Source organism: Podarcis melisellensis (genome assembly GCF_964234715.1).
Source record: "Podarcis melisellensis genome assembly, chromosome: 7".
Lineage (NCBI taxonomy): Eukaryota > Metazoa > Chordata > Lepidosauria > Squamata > Lacertidae > Podarcis > Podarcis melisellensis.
This window is the reverse complement of record NC_138539.1, coordinates 48,628,917-48,649,034: the sequence shown is the minus strand read 5'-3', so window position 1 is coordinate 48,649,034 and position 20,118 is coordinate 48,628,917. Positions and strand designations below refer to the sequence as shown.

Sequence of the window (20,118 nt, the reverse complement as noted above, 5' to 3'; positions counted from 1 at the left end):
CTATCCAGGCTTGGATAGTTTAAAGTACCCAAAGAGGCATCTACTCCAAAGAGGCAGAAGTCAGTTGACCTTCCACTTTCAGACATGTTGGAATGATGAATGGATAAATGAGTGAATGTTGCTAATGATGAGTCAATGGTTGTTTCTATTTACAAACATTACTGACATGAACTATGTTGGAAGCTACATCATAAATGTATCAAAAGAGGGTTGCAGCATGAATTACCTGCAGTTCAACGAGTGAATGATTTTTGCCCCTTCCAATTCCATATTAATGTCAAATATATATGACCCCCCCCAAAAAAAAACACCACTGCAGTTCTTAAAAGAAAAAAAGAAATGTAGATTTACAGGCCAATCCTTCCCACACCCCACTCAGCTTCCCAGGTAACAACTTGAAGAAACCCCAATGCAACATTATATGAACATAATATACTTTGTGGTGTACAATGCCAGCATAATTGTGTTGCTACAGCTGCATGTCACAATGAAAAAAGTGGATGCAGAAATCAGGAGGGGAGGGGAATGCCAACCAGACATCATTAGTTGAAAAGTTAAAACACCACGGGTGGTCTTCAACTAACTTGTACTCAGAGAAGACCTTATGAAATTAATGGATCTAACTTAATTATGTTCATTAATTTCAGTGTGTCTATTCTGAGTAAAGATTTAGTTGAGTGCTACTCCTTGCATCAGCTAAGTGCGTATAAAATAAAGCTGTAACTCAAAACCCATCCATTATCCCCAATAAAAAGTCTCAAACATCAACCATTGATAATAATGCAAGAGCAGCTGCTGGATCAGACCATCTAGTCCTACATCCTGTTCTCACAGTGGCCAACCAGAAACTTATGGGAACCCTACAGGGAGGACCTGAATACAACAGGAGTCTCCATACCTGTGATCCTCAGAAACTAGTATACAGAAGCATACAGTCTTTGATAGTGGAATTAGAGCACAGTCATCATAACTAGCAACCATTGGCAGTTGTATCCTCATGGTCGAATTCATATTTAAAACCATTGAAATTGGTGGCCACCAGTACATCTTGTGAGAACAAATTCAGCAGTTTTAACTATTTATATTATTTCTAGTTTTAACTATGAGCTTTGTGGAAAAGAAGTGTATGGTGGGGGAATAAACCAATTTAATATATTAAAATCAGTTTTATCAGTTATCCATGTATATATGTCATAACATGCCCATGCAAACAATGTTGAAATGTGGTTTCCTAAGACTGAAATAGCTGACTGAGGATGGTTAAAAAGAATGGTATTATTCCCTAACCACAAGCTACATTTCTTGCTTTGTATGCAAAATTTCTACTGAGAAAAACAACAACCCAGAATTGGGCGATAGGATATGCTAGGCAAGTGTTGACAACTGGGAAAATAGAACAATCCAGGCTTTAGACCACCAGCATCTCTTTGATCATTGCTAAACTATGGTTGAATGTTGTAGCTAGAGGGGAAAGAGCCTTCTCTTAACTCCATGTTTAAATAAAACAAAGACGATTCTGTACTTTAATGTGCAAAAGATTGAGAATGGGGAAAATGGGTTCAGAAACTATTTCTTGCAAACAGATCCAATTGGCCATGTTAATACACAGTCTTCAAAAATACAGGCTTTCAAAAACATCTGGCAAAGAAACTAACCAAGTTTTGATATTTGATATTATTATTATTATCATCACCACCACCACCACCATTCATCTAATTATGCTCAAAGGACAGGTTCTAAAACAGCTGAATAAAAATGTACACATTTTGCAGCTAGTGAATATTTTTGAAAATGTTGTTTTATGAAGTATATGATTTTTAATGGAGTATCAGACAATATCACTCCAGTCTTATGGAGCATGGGTACAAGGATGTGTTGAGTGATCCTGCCCCATAGCCTTCAAGCAAGGTGCTACCTGTATCGATAAAGCCTTTGTATGTACAACTAAATACATGATGCCATCGCACAGACACGAAAAGGTATAGGGATGTGGGTGAAATTGGTTCAGTTCATATTTTAATGCAAACCTACCTAATTTGCACTTCTTGAAATGATCCTTGAATTGAAGAAATCTTTGAAATTCACACTTTCGCAATGCAGTTCTCCAGTCCAAAATAATGTGTACAAAAAGGCATATATTAGATAAAAGGGTGCATTAAAATACACATTATAGTGAAAACGGCAACCCAAAATGCATTCTGTTACTGGAAATTGCTTGAAAAATGTGCATACTAGGCAAAATTGCATGCAAAAAATAGTGCGTATTAGGAGAAATACACACTAAAATACTAGTGAATTTTAACAAAGACTAAAAAAAATATAATGAACTCCTTCAGCACAAGCAATCATGAGACATCAGAAGTAAAGGTGAGAGGTGACTTTTTTTTGGTTGCTTGACTGGAAACAAGCTCCTTTCATCATTTCATTACCCATGCATGAATATATGGATCTTGTAATCACTTTTACCTCACTGAATATGTTTACTGGTACTTGCAAGTGTAACCTATGACCCCAAAAGCAGATTATGGTGATCATTATTATCAAACCATCCTGATCCAACAACTCCTCACACTCAATTTTGTTTTGTGGGGTAGGAAGTAATAGTAATGATTGCTATAGCTAAATAAGAGATATACAAACCTTGAGGCGATTCAGTTTCGTTGGACACTGAGCTAAAAGTGTGGTAGTCGAGAAATATGGCAGAAGGCTTAATTCTGATCTCCCCTTTTCACACACTCATAGGTCTGGAAAGGATGCTAATTCTAGCATGTTGCTATGCTTTGGTAAAAGCTGAAGCTTTGCTTTCTGTCTATGCTATAATTAGAGTCTTTCAAGTGTACTTACTGGACACACGGTTTAGGCCACCAATGTGTTTCATCTGTATACTTGGGGCATATTGGGCACAATAGACAGACACACTGTTATTGTGTGTAACCTCTCGCTACTATATTGCTGCGACAAGAAATGTATGACTTCAGGCAGGATGCAGCTAATCACAAATAAATGATGCTTTATTGCCTCCAGAAGGCCAACGGGCTATGCAGCTTCAAAGCCACCACAGCAAAACAGATGGATCAGATGTTATCTTAATGATTGTGCATACAGCAGTAGCTGTGTGATTATAGCTGGAATTTTCATAAATGTGTACCTGTAGAATCTACATGTTCATACACACACACACACACACAGAGAGAGAGAGAGAGAGAGAGAGAGAGAGAGAGAGAGAGGTACCTCGGGTTACAGACGCTTCAGGTTACATACACTTCCGGTTACAGACTTTGCTAACCCAGAAATAGTACCTCAGGTTAAGAACTTTGCTTCAAGATGAGAACAGAAATCGTGCTCCAGCGGCACATCGGCAGTGGGAGGCCCCATTAGCTAAAGTGGTGCTTCAGGTTAAGAACAGTTTCAGGTTAAGAACAGACCTCCGGAACGAATTAAGTACTTAACCCGAGGTACCACTCTCTCTCTATATATATGCGCTGTAGGTCAACAACCAGCCTGGGGCAGGAATCCAAATGGATGTATATGACACAGGAATATATAAGCTGGTGGTCAGGTTAGGCCAGCAACCAAAGAAAGGAAGTAGTAATTGGTAGGAAACTGATGCCCGGTGTAGCTAGACAAATGACCATGAGAAGTGACAGAGAGAGTGGCTGTTGGTAAGGAAGGGTTCATCCATACTGTTGTTTAATGTGAACAGTATGCTTCCTATATATCAGTGGTCCATATTACATTCTGGTCCAACAACATTAGGAGGACCACAGGTTTTGGCTGCCCTGCACCAGACCATAGCTTATTGAACTAAAAGACAGTACTGAACTTCCACAGAGTTCAAAAGGAATTCACACTGTACTCCAAATCCATAATTATCATGATTTGTGTACCATCCTTCATCCGAAGATCCCATGGTGCTTCACAACAGAAAAATACAAAAGAAGAGTACAAAATACATAATAAAACAAAACCAAGCCAATAACCCTCCTCCCACAAACACATTTAAAAAGCCATAGAAAGTTAATCAGCTGAACGCCTGGTTGAAGAGAAACTTTTCACCTGGCACCTAAATATATGTAATGAAGGTGCTAGACAAGCATCCTTGGGAAGAGCATTCTACAAATGGGGAGCCAGCACAGAAAAGGCCCATTCTCGTGTTGCCGCCCTCCAGACCTCTTGTAGAGGAGGCACACAAAGAAGATTATGATTGCAGGTTCCAGGTCAGTTCATATGGGGAGAGCCAGGAATAGGGTGTTTCTCTGTGTCCACAACCAGAGGCACTGCACACAAAAACTATATATGCAGTGTACTAGCACTGGATACCCAAATGTGCAATTAGTAAAATAAATAAAATATATTAGCATCTGAAAGTTTTCTATTCCTACTTCAAGGCTTTCTTGTCAGACATTCTGGCTAAATCTCAGTTTTCTGTCTAGTTGCTTAACTAGTGCCCAGATACACTTCTTTTGGTAAAGTTCCATGTGGCCCAATTTTGAACTATACATTTGCTAAAAGAGATTTTTGACATATTTCAGATGAATATTCTGTATGCCAATTCTTCAAAATAACTTTGTGTTAAACAATCCAACATTAATCTGGGCTCCCATATGGCCCTGATAAGGGAAGAATGCACATTTTGCTGAAGAAAAAGAAAATGTATTTTTGGCTAAGTAATATTAGAAAATAGTGGGTAAGTAATAAAACATGTTGTAAGCAAATAAGAAGGAAACTACTCATGCAACATACCCCAGTATCTTAACCTTCTGAGGGAACTTCTCAGGGCAGACATTAAGGCAGACATCTTATCAAATTGCATTTTACATAGCTATTTTTTACAACCATGTGAAACAGAATCTTAACACACCCACACCCAAAAAATGATGAATAACTGGACTCTGAAAAGAGGCTACAGATAATCATACCATATTGCTTTGGAGGCTACAAGAGGTTTGTGAGACATGTATTGCCTACCTACATACTTCTGTAAGTACAGATTCCAATCTCAGGTGATTGTCACAATTTGGGGATGACAGAAATTGAATCTCAGAATCTGAACAATATAGTTCATCTCCCCCAACCCACTCCGTGGCAACTGCTTCCCCATGAGTGTGTCATGTGGTACTTAACCATAAAGGTTTGCTAACTTGGTATGACAATTGTTTTTGAATTTGGAGATCTGCATTTGATCCCCATAGATCCTACCAACTAGCCTTGTAATCAGTATTTATTTATTTGGTTTCTATCCTGCCCTTTATTATAAGTGATCTCGAGGAGCAGGGGTCATATTGAAATAAAAACAATACAAAACAATACAGTAAAATCAATCAATAAAATATAATAAAACCACCTCACGCCTGAGCAGTTTTATCAGAATAGCTTATTTGGAACAATCTGATTGGCTTAACTAGAATAACTTAATTATCTAAACACTGGTGAAAATCTAAATTTCTTCATGACTCAGTGTCCCTTTTATACTTTATTGCCTCCCTTACCACACTCCCTCAATGTACCTCAATATACCACTGCCCTCATCCCACTGCTTCAATGTACCTTTTATACTTTATTGCCTCCCACTCCCCATGGCCCAAGTTACTTACTCTTCTTCATACCTACTTACAGAATTTGCTTTTCCAAAAGTACATCCCCTTTTGCACCCTTGCTCATAAGTAATAGTGGCTCAGATATTTCATCCTCTTCTCACAAGACAAGCTCATCATGCCTACTATCATTCCAGTTGTTTATATAGGTGTGGAATCTGCTGGTTTAATGGCGGTCTACATAGTGTATCTTGATTTCAGTAAAGCTTTTGACAAAGTCCCCCATGATATTCTTGTTGGAGAAACTAGTAAAATGTGGGCTGGATGTGGTAACTATGACCAAACCCAAGGAATGCTCACTAATGGATCCTCATTATCCTGGAAAAAGTGACAAGTGGGGTCGGTCCAGGGCCTGCTGTTGTTTAACATCTTTATAAATGACTTGGATGAATGGATTAAGGGGATGCTCATCAAATTTGCAGATGGCAGCAAACTGGGAGGGGTAGCCAATGCCACAGAATACAGAATTGGGATTCAAGATCACCATAACAGATTGAAGAACTGGGCAAAAACTAACAATATGAATTTCAACAAAGACAAATGTAATGTTCTACACTTAGGCAGGAGGAACCAGCTTCACAAATATAAGATAGTACCACTCTATTCTGTCTTGGTCAGATTATGCCTGGAGTACAGTGCCCATTTATGGGGACCACAATATAAGAAGGAAATTGACAAGTTGGAACGTATGCAGAGGAGGTCGACCATGATGATCAAGGGTACGGAAACCAAGCCTTATGAAGAACAGTTGAGGGAGCTGGGTATGTTTAGCCTGGAAAAGAGGAAATGGAGAGAAGACATGGTAGTCATCTCCAAATATCTCAAGGGCTGTCACATGGAAGATGGAACCAGCTTGTTTTCTCCAGCTCCAGAGACTAGGACTCGAACCAATGGCTTCAAGTTCCAAGAAAAGAGATTCCAACCAAACATCTGGAATAACTTTTGACAATAAGAGCTGTACAAAAGTGGAACAGTCTCCTTGAGGAGGTGGTAGAATCTCCTTCCTTGGAGGTTTTTAAGCAGAGCTTGGATGGTCATCTGTTATATAAGCTTTAGTTGAGATTCCTGCATGGAAAGAGGTTTGACTAGATGACCCTCAGGGTCTCTTCCAACTCTACAATTCTGTGTTTCTATGATTTAACACTCATAAGCACTCTGGTACAACTCATCTCAAAGTCCTAGCGCATTGAATTAAAAATAACATGCTGCCTTAGTGTGACCTACCTGCTTAAACGATTAATTCATCTACTTTCAGATTAATATCTCATGAAAAATTAGCAAGGAAAGGGGTTTGAAGAAGGAGGGGAGAGAAAGGGGTTACAGAGAAGAGCTACAAGTTAACAACCAATTTCTTTGCAATGGGAGGATGTAAAATCCAAAGGCAGAGATAATATTACCTCCCCAGGGCATTAGACGCTTGGTGGTTTAGAGCACATGCCTTTGATAATCAGCATCAGTATCTCTTTCATGTCACTGAACAGAAAGTGGGCCTCTTCAAAGAGCCTAATTCAGAAAAGGAATTGTTAAACAGGCCTGACTGGGTTGAGCAGTGCTGGAAATGAAGAACCCTGAAGGGCAGGATTAGATAGGAGGTCAGCACTCTCAGGCCACGCAAAGGAATAAATTAATAGGCGTCTGTGTTGCGTCTGATGTTTTGGGAGGTTGTCATAAAATACTCACAGAATTTCTCTCCCCCGCCCCCCCCCGACCTCTCTCCCTGCCTTTCTCTCTCTTCATGTGTTTTCATAATTATTAAGAATTGTACCTTCTTGTCAGAAAATAGCATGAATTAGTTGGTGGCCAGGAGCTTATTGGCCTTAGCCTTTGAAGTGTTGCTACAGAGCTTCAGTTGTATAACCTTATTGATTTTTCTTTAATCTGGACTTTTTCCTAATGTTAATCCTCCAAAAGATATTTGTCCTTTATGTAAGACACTAGGCCATTTCAAAGAAGGGCAATATTTAGTTTGACATTATCGGACATAAGTGATGGCACTAGGTGGAGAATATAATAAGAACCAACCACCACCTGCTGTTACTCCCACAACCACTGGCCGAGGCACCAGGTTGCGCCCAAGATTGAGAGGGCTCAGCGCACATTGCACGCGGGACACATTGTCTGGAGGAGCCAGCCGCTGAAGCTGCGATGTGCAACGTGCAACGCACGTAACAGCACATGCCAGGCCCCCTCAACACTAAGGGGGCCAGACCCCTTTCCAACAAATATTGAGGGGCCCAAAGACACCTCGGCCCCCTAGAGTTGGCGCACCTGTCCCCTGACAACTAACATTCTGCAGCGAACTACTTATAGGGCATGGAAATTTCACAGGCGTAATAATCCTAAATACCAGCTAGGGAACCGTGGGGCAGAATAAAACTACAGAACCAGAACTGCCTCCCAAGCCCCAGGGCTTGTGTTGCCAAGGGAGGAAATACTGGGGGGAGGGAGCTTTTTTTGTTCCAACAGCTCCAAGGATTGGGTCTCTTAAGAGAATCCACACTTTGGATCCAGCAGGTCGCTAGACTCAAACACCCCATTTCAGGGCTTTCTTGCAGGCTACTATTAAGCCTTAGAGTTGCACTATTAGTCATCATGTTTAATAGCTACTGATATACCTATCCTGTATGAATTTCAGTAATTCCCTTCTAAGCTACCTCAGTTAGCAGCTATAATTTCAATGCTGTTATAGAAATAAATAAACCTTTGGTAGGTCCAAAGGCAAGTTAGAAACAAACATTCCTTGAGATGAATTTAGAGGTGGAGGGATTAATATAAATTTGGTGAATGTTACAACCTATGGAGAAGTTTTGCATATTTTATTTATATTTACAAAATTACTAGGCTAGAATAGATTACTTTTTGCTGCAATAGAGAAAGAGACTTGTGCATGGCTAATTTCCTTCTGATCATGTCTCTGTGGGAGTGGTACCTGCATTAGCGAATAAATATAAATCTAGTATTTGGAGAGAGGATCCTATATTATTGGGAGACAGGCATGTTGTGGCTGAGAGCGATTATGAAGTTATGTTATTGAGATCTAACATAACTGAGAATGTGAGTCACAATATGCACTGGGAACTGGGAAATATTGCAAACCATAGTGAGCGGGAAATTTATTTCTGTAAAAGCTCATAAGAAAATGCTTGGAGGAGATTATATTTTTCAAAAGGGTATTAATTTATGACAAATGGAGGAAATTAGTGTGTTGTAGGAAACAACAGAGCATGTTGTGCAAGTTACTTCAGCTCTTAATATTGACATTTAATAGTTCATTAAAAATGGAAAAGAATATTGTGATTTGGGATACTGGGGGGAAAGTTATGGGTAAACAACAAAGGAACTGAGCAGCCAGTCTGCTGTGGGAAATTCAGGGATTTCTATAACCAGAAGAAATCACTTATTTGAACTGAATATAATTTAAGCATTTTGTGGGTCAGCCTATAAAATAGTTAAATCTTCTCAAACCATTTAACTCCAACAAGAAAGATGCAAAATGAGAGCAGTTGCTTATCCTCACTTAAAAAAAATATAATCCTCAGGTGCTGCTTAAACATGTTTTTTAAAAATCCCTACAGAGAGGGCACTTGCATATAGCAAAAAATGTGCATCACACATGTTCAGAATCTTATAATGACGACTGCATACTTGGGCTTTTTCTTTGGGGGATACATCCTCTGAGAAGTGATCACCGGCCACAGCTTTCTCGGCATATGTACAGTGACTGGAAATATCACCACAACCCCAGACATGGGACTGGCAGACATGCTAAACTACATATGGGTTGCATCCTGCATATCAATCAATCATCTTATTTGTGTGCCACCTTTCCAAAGTTAAAACCATGCTCAAGGTGCCATACAACATGAAAAATACATAATTACAAACATGATAAAAGTAGTCATAAACAATAAATAAAACATCAAAAAGTACACAACCAAACAGAACCACTGCTACATAAATCATAAAATATAAAATAAAGATACAAAAAATTAATATCAATAACAACCCCACCCCCAACAAAACCCCATAAGCAATGCCCCAAGCCCAAAGGTCTGTTCAGCAGCCTCAGCTTTTTGTAGCTAGAGTCACTCAGGGCTCCACTCTCCTAGGCCAACATCCCTCAAGTGTCCTGAAAACCTGGGACATCCTATTATTTTGTGTGTGAGTACAGTGCCCATTTGACATTGATCTTGAGCTGCAACCTTGCCCTGATTTTTCCCCCCAGAGACATGATCTCACATGGGTCATGTGACATGGAAGATGCATCCCCAGGTTTTTTACCTCAATGGGTTTGAGGATACGCAGGCCAGGTGGGGAAAGGCCTGCAAGGCAGGGAGCAGTTCCAGGACTCACAGCCAAGATGGTTTGTGGAAATGCCTTCTTTGCTATATTGCACTGTGCAAAGAGAATTTTTGCAGCTGAATGGAACAATGGGAAGTGGTGTCCAAGAAAAAGAAAAAGCTTGTAAGATACTGAATGGGCCTAACTACCTCAGAAGACATTGTTGGCTCTCCTATCTATGTGCTTGTTCTCCCTGGCTGATCCTCCAAATATCCTGGATCTGTGTTTAATGTGGGTATTCTGCACAGAAAGAGTGTGATTCTTAAAGGGCCATCTATCCAGATCTATCCTGACTTTACAACCTTATTTAGCAACCCTGGTGCACTGCAAGCAGTGATGTTTTGCAAGCATAATTTGGTTCCTAAGCCTTATTATTCTTTACATGTCATTGCCTTTACAAGAAGGATGAGCTGCAGCTCAAGGGGTGCTGGCCTTGTAATGCACTGGGAATATTAATATTTTCCAGATTTAAACTGATTCATCTGTGGAACTTTATGTCTGGAAATTAATTTTTCATGTGTATATTGTGAGTTCCTAATTTTGTTTAATTTAAAACTCTTTATTGCCATTTGTTCCAAGTGGGCTGTTTCTTGGCATTTCTCATCAGAGCTGTTGCGTGCAGATTAGTCCTTGAAGTCTGTGGTACCACCCTTACCAAATGAAAGGGAGGAATTTCACCCCCTGGACAGAGGGTTCTTTTTCTACAGCAAGAAAAGCAAAACTTTGGCAAGGAGCAACTTAAAAGGAAGAGACTTTCATGTTGTTGTTAGGTTTTTTGTTTTGTTTTGGGGGGAGGGGAAAGGATACTCAGCTGAATTACAGGGTGTTGTGTGTTATTTTCAGTGCATCTTCTCCCAACTTTATTTAGTTCAGTGACTCATGTTTCCTTACCAAGGTTAACCAGTGTGGGGAGAGGTATGTGTGTTATCTTAGCTTTTCCTCTACACCTTCCCCTCCTTAGTCAAAGTATCAGATATCTACTGAGATACATCCATTGGCTTTCCTTGTTATCATCGGTGTCCTGGTTTACAATTCTGCTGTCATGATTTACTATTAATTTTGATTAAACCTTGACACTTTTCAGTTACCTATTATACAACTCATATCCTCACAGCTTTGCATCTCTCTCTCTCTCTCTCTCTCTCTCTCTCTCTCTCTCTCTCTCTCTCTCTCCCTCCCTCCCTCCCTCCCTCCCTCCCTCCCTCTCTCTGTCCCCTTTCTCCTCATGTACCTTTTTACTCCCCATCTTTGCATGCTTCCCATTCCTTAAAACTGGATATGTCCTTTTGCATTTGTTAATAGCCATTCAATATAGCAAGAATATTTTCCAGTACAGTGGTACCTCGGGTTACATACGCTACAGGTTACATACAATTCAGGTTACAGACTCCGCTAACCCAGAAATATTACCTCGGGTTAAGAACTTTGCTTCAGGATAAGAACAGAAATCGTGCAGCAGCAGCACAGCGGCAGCGGGAGGCCCCATTAACTAAAGTGGTGCTTCAGGTTAAGAACAGTTTCAGGTTAAGAACGAATTAAATACTTAACCCAAGGTACCACTGTATCTATCCCTTTGGTTTCTGTTTTAAATTCTTTCTTAATACCTATCTCTAATGTCTAGCTTTGCTTTATCTGTCACTGGCGATTCACACACACTGTCTCTAGAAGCGAAAACACTTTTGTTTACTCTGTATCCAGTGTGGTCCTACCACTGGTTTGGGAAGCAGTGAACACATGATGTTAGCCATAATCCATACTTATCCTGTATCTATCCTGGGTTTTTTAAATAAGAAATACTGTATTTTGGTGCATCTTTTTGCTAAATCACCTTAGATCTGAGTTGAGAATAAGAACGGCTGTCTCTCTGCCTCTAGCCTCTTCCTGAAGGAAGCCCACCTGGGAAGCCCTTGCTTTGATCTCTTCTCTCTCTCCAGCCTTCCCTCTAGGGAAGACAGGTGATAAAGCAGAATGAGAAATGCTTCAGTTATGACAAATTGTCGAGGCAAAAAAATTAAATTGCTGTGCTCAAAGCAACAGGCAATTGAGACATGGATTGTCACACATGGTGTTTGTGCATAGTATATTGCATGTGCACTTTGGAAAATTTATAGCTGTTGGAGGCTCTCCACTCAGTGGCATCTAGTGACATATAAACACTACCATTCTCTGAGTATTCTTACCTGAGATCTTTTTTAAAAAAAATAAAATTGAATGCTCAAATGTAAAATTGAGGTGGGCAATTGGACCATTAGATACAATTCAAAATTTTAAGATGATACAATTCCACCATGATGTTATTGGGACTTTAGCTTTTTGCTTGAATCCCACTTATTTCAAGAGATCGTCCAGGTGTGCATATCTCTAGATTGAGATGATTCATATTTTGTAAGTTGTACTGTGACATTGCTATTTATTCCATTTTATTATAGCTTTTTTTGTTTTTAAAGAGCTTTTGTATCTTATTTATGTTGTTGGGTGAAGCTTGCCCTAACAGCATTTTGGCTGATGGAAGTCTCTAAACCAAATACTTGTCAGTTGCTGTTTATGATGGCATTGCCAGAGTTGAGCCGTGCAGGATGCTGCTGCTTCTCTACTTGCATGCTTAATATGCCACCGTTAGCACATCAGCAGAAGACCTTTCTTCTTCTTCTTTTTAGATGAGCCTCTGATATGTTTTACCTCATATGTTTTTATGAAGATGTTGTATTATGATGTTTTTCTGTTGCTTATTTTGTGGTTAGATCTGTTTTTCCATTTTGTTGTGAGATATATATATATATATATATATATATATGAACTGCCTTCAGCTTGATTTCATCATAGAACAGTGGGATAGTAACATCCAAGTAAATAAACAAGCTCGGCACAACAGCTTTCAAGGATAAGTGAGATGTTGAGAGAAAATAATTGAGAAATTCATTAGTTTGATGTCCAGTCACAACATACCCGGCTGATCCAATCAGATCAAAATTCTAGGGCTACTAGAAAAAAGTTACAATATATTAGAAATTATTACTGTTTAAAGTAAAAGGTACTTTTTTTAGAAAAGGGAATAGTTTTGTGATATATGTATCTGAACAACTTGATTTTAACATGAATGAACTCTTTTCTTTGAGACTAAAAGGCTGTGCCTTTAATGTTTTCCATAAAGATTGCTATTTCTTGTTTTTATCACTTGCTGGCATGCCATAAAGGCATTTTAGCACCTCTTGCTTTAGATTAATGCAGAAGATTACTTTAAACAACAGCTGATTTTAATCATGTTAATATCAACTCACCCTCTTCTTTTATAAATAACATTTTAAAACACATTTGTATTATTTTCAGCTCTGTATTTTCCAAACAATTAAGCTCATCAGAGGCAGCATAGACAGAAAATACCGTAGTTTGCTTTGTTTACTTGATGATTTTCACCTATGAGTGGTATCTGGCTAAGTCAGACCCACGCACGTCCAAGCAAGACCACAAAGCTGGATGGGATCCAAAAGGCCATGCAGTCCAACTCCACATGGAGAGGCAGGAGAGCTATCCACCAGGATACAACAGATAAAACTATTATCAGATAATATTAGATAATGTATTTTTATGTTGTAAACTGACCTGAGATCTATGGATGAAAGGCGGTATATTAATTTAATGATCACTTACCCATTTCTAAGGGATGCGGGTGGTGCTGTGGTCTAAACCACAGAGCCTAGGGCTTGCTGATCAGAAGGTTGGCAGTTCGAATCCCCGCAACAGGGTGAGCTCCCATTGTTCGGTCCCTGCTCCTACCAACCTAGCAGTTCGAAAGCACGTCAAAGTGCAAGTAAATAAATAGGTACCGCTCCAGCGGAAGGTAAATGGCATTTCCGAGCGCTGCTCTCGTTTCGCCAGAAGCGGCTTAGTCATGCTGGCCACATAACCCAGAAAAACTGTCTGCAGACAAACGCCGGCTCCCTCGGCCAGTAAAGCAAGATGAGTGCGGAACTCCAGAGTTGTCTGCGACAGGACCTAACGGTCAGGAGTCCCTTTTCCTTTTACCCATTTCTGGTTGGTAGGCAGTTATGGTCCTTCACTGGTCAGCCACCATCTCTGGCAGACAGAATTTCAATGGACAGGACTTCCGCCCAGACTGCAAAATTTAAATGGGCCAAACAGAGGTCCACTAGTGTGTGGAAGCATCCCTGGCAGACTGTGAGCTGGATGAATCCACTCCGGTCTGCCAGTGATGCTTAAAAGCCATCTGCACCAGGGTAGTATTTAATAAATAATAATAATAAGGACATTTTCAGCCGCGTGATAATACAATTCCACTACTATCCCCCATTTCTTGCAGTTCAGTATCTTAAATAAGAGTCAGACCACTGGTCCATCTAGCTTAGGGGATTTTTTTTCATCTCTAACCCTGGTCTATACAGCCTGGTAGCAGCTGTCCACATATGAATCTTCCTGAGCTCTACCTAAAGATACCAGAGATTGTATGCAAAGCATGTATGCCATCACTAAGCTATGTCTCTTCCCCCACGGATATGATCTAACACTCTTCTCACTATCAAGAGTTGTTTAGGGAAAGTGGTTGATTGATGGCACCACCAACTGTATCCAAGAAGCCTATTTTATTCAATTTCCATTCCCAGAAAACCAGACTATCAGTGATCTAAGGTCAGCTCATTCATCAGATCATAAGTTGCTTGTCATGTTCACATTTATAACCAACTACTAGTAACTCTATTAGGATGGAGGCTTTGCTCAGCACCAACCAAGACTTTATGCCTCTGGTGGAGAAGGACACACTACGTGGCAGGAAACCACAGTTCACGAATGAATTCATAGGGATTTAACTGTTGAAGGATCGGTGAAAGTGATGGATGTCCCCACATACACAGAGCCAATTCTTCAAATTGCCAGTATAGTCACATCATACATAGTTGCTAACTATGAAAAAAGTAGTTTAGCAGTATAGTAGTAGCTGCAGTTCAGGCAAACATTTTTTGAGTGGTGGCGGGAAACAATGTTCATTACAAACCATGCATACAAACTGTTAAACCTATTACGAAGTAACTAGCACATTCATGATACACAGTGGAAAGTCTAAAACAAAAGTAAAATGTTGTGGAAATCACTTTAATAGCATGCAGATGATTATGATGGTCTGCTTTCAGACCATTCCAAAACAAAGGTGAAATAACAAATTACAAAATATGCTACAAGAAAAATCATTGAGCTTGTAATGCTTACCTATACTGTATAATCAAGTGCCATTTCTCCAAGAAGCTCTTCTCTAACTCAGAATGCATGAACAGTCAGCATTCTATAGGCTAGGACCCTCAAAGCCACATGCTTTTTGGGTAGTGTGTATTGACATTTGTAACATTAGCTAACACATAACTTTCAATAAAACTCATGACCCAGACCAATTAACCAAGCAGTCTTTTATTTGATGACTATTTTCTCTGCTGTCTTATTATTAACCTTTGTAAGCTCCTCTGGGAACTTTTTTAAAACTGAAGAGCAGGATACAAATGTTTTAAATAAGATTGGGGTCATTTCTTTTGTGTGTGTGTGTTGGTACCCAGCCATCTCTAAAGCACTCTTTATTTTGGAAGTGTATTTGTCTGGAGGTAGGGTGGCTGAGCTTCCAGGTAGCTCCCTGCTATGGCAAATGAGTGGGATGAGTGCAAGGCAAATGAAACCAAGGGAACAATACAATAATGTGCCTGTGTGCAATTCCGCATGTATGAGCCAACGTTACAAACTGAGAAAGAACTACAATCCATTTCTGAATGCTAACCCAAAAAACTTATAAAGACCAAATCAATACCTAATCAAGTGGAGGAGAGTTCACCCATCACTAGGCTGAAGCTTAACAGCTTTTAAATCAGCTCTCAAACACCTTTAAACAAGCACCAGGAATGGACAACAAATGAGCCAAATGTAGCCAGAGAGGTATTTTCTCTACAGGCTGCAAGGTCTGTCATTTCAAAATAATACAAGCTTCTGCATGAGCAGAAATGCATTTGAAAACAATATGATTACAAAAATACCTGAAATATTAGAAACAAGAAGTTGAATGAAAATGAAACCAAACTCGTGGTTTACAATTCTCATGTGCTGTTAAATTTAATTATCTATTGTCTTTAAGGGTAGGCTTAAAGTAAAACATAATAATTACTTGAGATTCTAATCTAGAACATAATAGTAGCAGTAATGTTTTAGCATTACAGAAGCTTAATTGGAATAATGGCCAAAGTATAGCAAATTAATGTTGATTAACACTATGACAAATAAAACACTTCTCTCTCTCTTGTTCACTCTGGGATCCAGATGGATACTAGTTAGTATACTTTATTTGACAAAAGTCATATTTCATAACTGTGTTTTACTTTGGCTTGGTTAAAGTAGCTGTGACTTTTTCTTAGGGAAAATAGGTGTTGGAGCCATAAGGTCTGCTACAGTCGCCAGCAGACAGCATATAAAAAGTACTAGAGATTATACCAAGTTCAACATTAACAGTATGTTAAAGAAATGACAGTAAATTGTTAATGGTGCCGTAAGAGGGAGAGTGGAATCATTTTGTACTGCAAACATGTCTTCCAGAGAAAATGTCCCAACATTAAGAAAAAAAAGATAGCTTTCAGCTGTTATTAAATAAGAAGCTAATGTTCCATTTCTTCTGGGAAATTGGTACTTTCTCTTTAATGGGAATGAAAGATAAAAAGAAAGCAGAATGTAAGTATATGCATGGGTAGGTATATGCATAACAAACCCTACAAGACCATTTCTTAGGTTTAGCATCCTGTTGGCTACCCACAACCACCGTAATTGAGTACTGCCTAAAGTAGCCATCATTAGTACCCAAGGTCACTCAAAGGTCTGCCCCAAAAACATGATTCACATGTGAGACAAACCTGTTTAAAAAAATAATTCCTGCCTCAAACTAACTAATGAAAGGCAAGAGCAAGGAATGTCATTTTCCCAGTGGAATTCAGTATTGTGCTGAGGTCAGAGACAGAGGAGCTATTGAAGATATGAGATAGCTCTCCTCCTGCTCATCTTGGATTAACACAGGCATGATCCAAGTATTTCCCCTCTCTCCCCCCAAATCAGGAATAGCTCAGAAGGATGAGCCTTCCATAGTGTGCTATTGCTTCTCACCCCTAGTTTTACCTTCAAAATAGCCATCTTAACAAAGCAATGGAAAAACATCTGCCGATACCTGTATTTTACTATTAAAATAACTATTGAACCGGGAAAGCTGCAGAGCTATAGAAAATAAATCCTTAAACCTTAAAAATGGCACTGCTGGATCATGCCAAAGGCCCATCTAATCCAACCAGGACATGGATGCAACAACACTCTCCTCACTTGGAATTTCCAGCAACATTGTGGCTAGTAGCCATTGATAACTTTATCATCCATTCATTCATCCAATCCTCTTTAAAGCCATTGAACGGCGTTTCCGTGCGCTGCTCTGGTTTGCCAGAAGCGGCTTAGTCATGCTGGCCACATGACCCAAAAGTCATACGCCGGCTCCCTTGGCCAATAAAGCGAGATGAGCGCCGCAACCCCAGAGTCGGTCATGACTGGACCTAATGGTCAGGGGTCCCTTTACCTTTACTATTTAGGAACAATAGGAAAATCTTACACATAAAAATTGATGCTGGGTAATGTGACTAAAGGTAACTAAGCTCAACTGCTATTTTTAAAACAATTCTGGCTCTACTGTAAAATATGGACATCTTTCTGAAGACATATCACAAATACTTCACTATTCAACAGACATTTTATATATACAGTATATAACTCTTCACTTACAGTTCTGAACAGCTGAACCAAGTTTCTTTTTTCAATCTCCAGAATCTGTTTGATGCAAAATCCTGCACAAGGGAAAGGGGGGGGGAGAGTACAAACAGAATGTTCAAGTCTATTGAAGTATCTTTTAAAAAATAATCAAGTTGAGAAGTTCAGCTTTTTTAAGAGGCCACATTTAACAGTCAGTGTAATCAAACACAATCTTCCTTCTGTGTTTTGTGTTCATAAACCTTCATGTGGAGGCTCTGAAATGAAGCCAAGGAGAAAATGTTAGTCCTAACTGCACTTTAAAGTTGACCATTTATACTGCTAAATCTGCACTTATGTGGAAGTTTTTATAGGTATCATGGCTTTATGTGACTGAACTGCATTTTCTCTTTAAAAAGGAAGGGGTAGGGAGAGAGAGCTTTCCCACATGTTAAATGTTTTGGATCAGATATCCTATTATCTTAGTTCTCTTTAAAATATCCTCAGGTTGCTCCATATTGAAAAGCTTTTGGAATATGTGGATGTCAGATAATATAAACAGCAAAGTCTACTCAGGATGCAAACTTTCAATAAAGTTTCTGAAAAGTGACTGTACATATGTGTTGGATATCCAAAAAGTTGCATAAAAGTCTTGCCCATATAGTTGCCAGCTGGCAAGGTGCTGCTCCTGTTATTAAATTTATCAGTCAATCCTCATGGAACTCTGGACAATTGAATGTTCAAGATCAAACTCTTCAAGCTTCTAAATATAGTCATTGAAAAGGGTCTGGGTCCAATAATACAGTGTCATTCCTGGATCACTTCTCAGTGCAATCCATTTTTACAGCAGGATCAATATGTTAATTTTTCCTGGACTGTGCCCTCAAGGAAAACATTGTGTGTTTGAATGTTGACTCACAAAGAAGAAGAAGAAGAAGAAGAAGAAGAAGAAGAAGAAGAAGAAGAAGAAGAAGAAGTAGTAGTAGTCATCCTTTGGCACAATTGTTTCCACCTGCAAGGAGTTTGTTATGGGGAAGCAATCCAATCTAGGTAGCACAGTTCAGGACAAAACTTTAATATTTGGTTGTGCTGGTTCTGTAAACCAACTCAGGGCTTATTCACATTTCCTAGTGTCCTGCTGTTTCTCTCCAGGGAAAAGCACATTTTAGCTCTCAGTTGGAGCAAACAGCAATTTGAGTTTTCCCCAGATTGCCATTTGTTCTGCTCTATCGCTAAAGAACGGATTTTCCCTTGGAAGGGAGTGGCAAGGGGAAAGCCACTCTGACCTGTGCAACACAAGCTAAAGTGTGGATGAGCCCCTACAATGGATGCTTCCAGACAGGAGGCTTAGAATCACAGAATTGTAGAGTTGGAAGGGACCCCGAGTGTGAACTCTTCAACCGTCTGCAATGCAGTAATCTTAAAATGTGGTTTCTCCATCCAATTTGAAACCATACCAGACGTTCCCTACTTAGCTTTGCAAATGTGCTGCAGGTAAAGCAGTGTCTAGGCCTTGTTCCCTTCCAGGTAAAATCCCCTAGAGTAATTTCTTTGCCCCTCATAGCACTTCAGCCTGGATTGGATTATGCCCATGGTTCCTCATCTTCCATAAATTCAGCCAAATGTTACATCCTCACACATGTATCAATAGGTCTACTACTGCATGGCTAAAGGAAGATAAACAAGCAAAAAGGCACCATGATGGGCCCATGGTGGGGCATGCATGGGATTACAGCACAGATCAGGAGTCATAGCTATAATCTAACACAGTGGCAGGCATAATCTCAGGGGCCAAATAGAGAGGCCTAGAAAGTCACATTTGCACTATGAGTCTGAGATTCCCCATCCTTGAGGGTCCCCATCCCTGCTCTAACATAAGGTTTCTTAAGATAAATCATATGTGTGAATGTATGTGCATTGGATCAAACTATTAGCCTGAAATAGAGCAATAGTTCACCCATAATTTAAATCTTACATGGAGCATTACATTAGTATTTGGTTCCTATTATATCTTAATATCTTGCAGCATTCCATATAAGCCACCTGTCCGGGCTAGAATAGATAGACCACTAGATGTCCTTTGTATATTGTCCCTGGGTTTCCTAGAATTCTTATCATCTCTTGGAACTGCTATTCAAACTGCTTCAAAGGTTATTGCTAATATCATTTGTTTTGTTTTCCGCTGTGGATAGTTGCACCATGCCTAGAAACTCGCCTAGAAACACCATGCCTATGCTTCTTCTGTGTGCAGCCTCTCATGGCAAGTATGGTGACAAGCTTCCAATCTTAATAGGTTATAGAGCAAAAATCCTCCAAACACTACTTCTCCAAAAATACTGGGTCCCAGTCTGATTGAGAGAAAAAAGAAGATCCATCAGATGGTTTGTCTCAGGGGTTCCCAAACTTATTTGGCCTACTGCCC

General features: G+C 39.6%; 1 long non-coding RNA gene across 1 annotated transcript in view; it reads right to left on the bottom strand.

The window, feature by feature from the left end:
• LOC309373702 overlaps positions 1-20,118 on the bottom strand; it is a 151,140-nt gene that overhangs the window by 22,470 nt on the left and 108,552 nt on the right. The window contains exon 3 of the long non-coding RNA XR_014170134.1: positions 17,733-17,794. This is a non-coding gene — a long non-coding RNA (uncharacterized lncRNA). The remainder of the gene's footprint in view (positions 1-17,732; positions 17,795-20,118) is intronic.